The sequence below is a fragment of the Aplysia californica genome, unplaced genomic scaffold (genome assembly GCF_000002075.1).
Source record: "Aplysia californica isolate F4 #8 unplaced genomic scaffold, AplCal3.0 scaffold02254, whole genome shotgun sequence".
Classification (NCBI taxonomy): domain Eukaryota; kingdom Metazoa; phylum Mollusca; class Gastropoda; order Aplysiida; family Aplysiidae; genus Aplysia; species Aplysia californica.
Window position 1 is genome coordinate 2,756 of NW_004799524.1, and position 2,147 is coordinate 4,902.

A 2,147-nucleotide genomic window follows, 5' to 3' on the forward strand; every position below is an offset into this window, starting at 1 on the left:
CCCTTCCCATCCCCGCACCACCCGTCGTCTCTTTCCTTAATATAAGTGTACCTTCATTCGACCGATCGGACCTGAGGCATCGTATCTGATGTGTAGAATGCAATATTGGATACGAACAGATCAAATGGCGGAACATCATCATCATCATCATCATCATCATCATCATCATCATCATCATCATCATCATCATCATCATCATCATCAACAACAACAACAACAACAACAACAACAACAACAACAACAACAACAACAACAACATTAGACTGAGTTTGTTGAACCTCAAAGGGGAGACATTAACATTGTATTTTCAGTCGCTAGAACATAAATATCCACCTGATCTGTCTGCGGGGACGTTGTATTCAGAGAAGCCCGCCTCCTAAATTATCTAAACTACGTCGATGGGGACGTATAACTACTACAATGACAACGTCTACGTCTTTTTTAGACGAACTTAGTTTCAGTTTTAGTAGAGGTTTTACCGCACAAGGTCATATGAGCGCCAGAAGATTAGAGGAGTTACTAGAGGGTAACAAACAAAAAAAGGAGAGATCAGTTTTACTAAGTGGTAGAGGTTTTGCGGCGCTCGCAGCTGCATAAGGTCATATGAGCGCCAAAAGATAAGAGGTGTTGCAAGAGAGTAACAAACATAAAAAAGAAGAAGGGGAAATAAGGCCAATAGATGTTTGATAGGAAAGAAGGAGCAAACCACACCAGAGCACCCGCCAACCACCCACTTGAGACGAACATAACAGCGTTCGTATTGTTGCAGGTAAAAAGAAATATCTTCATTTATAATTTATTTTCCAGTGCTTTTTATTTTTTAGTCTCATGTCACGGTGATAAAATGTGCCCATGTTACATGATGAGTAAGTATTTATTTATTGATCTATTCGTAGTTTTCAGTGGCATGCACATATCAAATATCTTCTGCATTTTTTTTATTACAAGTTTATAGATTATTTTTTTATTGTAGGTTTTTAGATTATTTTTTTATTGCAGGTGTATAGATTATTGTTATTGTAGGTTATGGATTACTTTGTATTGTAGGTTTGTGGATTATTTTTTATGGTAGGTTTATGGATGATTTTTTATTGTAGTTTTACGGATTATTTTTTATAGCAGGTTTATGGATTATTTCTTCGTCGATGCAATATCTCGAGTAATTCTGGGGGGGTTTTCCAGTAATGTTTTATTATTGGATTACAGTCACACACACAGTATCTAGAGTAGTTTTGTTTTTTTCGTGGGAGTTTTGTTGTTGTTGATTTTTTGTTTTTGCTGTTTTTCTGGTGCAGGTGTATGATTTACTTCAGTCACATACAATATCTAGAGCAGTTTTGTTTTTCAGTTGTAGATTTATGATCAGACGGGAAGACATTAAAGTGATACAAACAACAACAAACAAAAGCCAACAAAAAGAAATCGCTTTACATAACAAGCAAGCCGTCGCTGTTACGATCATACACACGTGCTTCAAAATGGGACAGGTGTGCACCCCACATTATTGTCTTCCCTGTCTGTCTGTCTGTGTGTGTGTCTGTCTGTCTGTGTGTGTGTCTGTCTGTCTGTGTGTGTCTGTGTGTGTGTCTGTGTGTCTGTGTGTCTGTCTGTATGTGTGTGTGTCTGTCTGTCTTTGCGCCTGTCCGTGTGTGTCTATCTACTGTCTGTGTGTCTGTGCCGCCTGTCTGCGTGTCTGTCTTTGCGTCTGTCTGTGTGTCTGTCTGTGTGTGTGTTTGTCTTTGCGCCTGTCTGTGTGTGTCTGTCTGTGTGTGTATCTGTCTGTGTGTCTGTCTGTGTTTCTGTCTGTGTGTCTGTCTGTGTGCCTCTGTCTTTGCGTCTGTCTGTGTGTCTGTCTTTGCGTCTGTCTGTCTGTGTGTGTCTGTCTGTGTGTCTGTCTTTGTGTCTGTCTTTGTGTCTGACTGGCTGGCACCCCGACCCTCCCTCCCTCCCTGCTCCGATAGACAGTAGACGAGAGAGGGAGCATAGATCGAAGAAACATCAACCTTTCGTTTGTTTAGTTCACGCCTGCTTCTTTTTCCTCCCACTTTTTGGGAAGGGTTTTTTTTTGGTCTTTTCTTTCTATTATTGTAGAAAAGATGCTCGTAGACATCAGAAAAAGAAGAGAGACGGAGAGAGAGAGAGAGAGA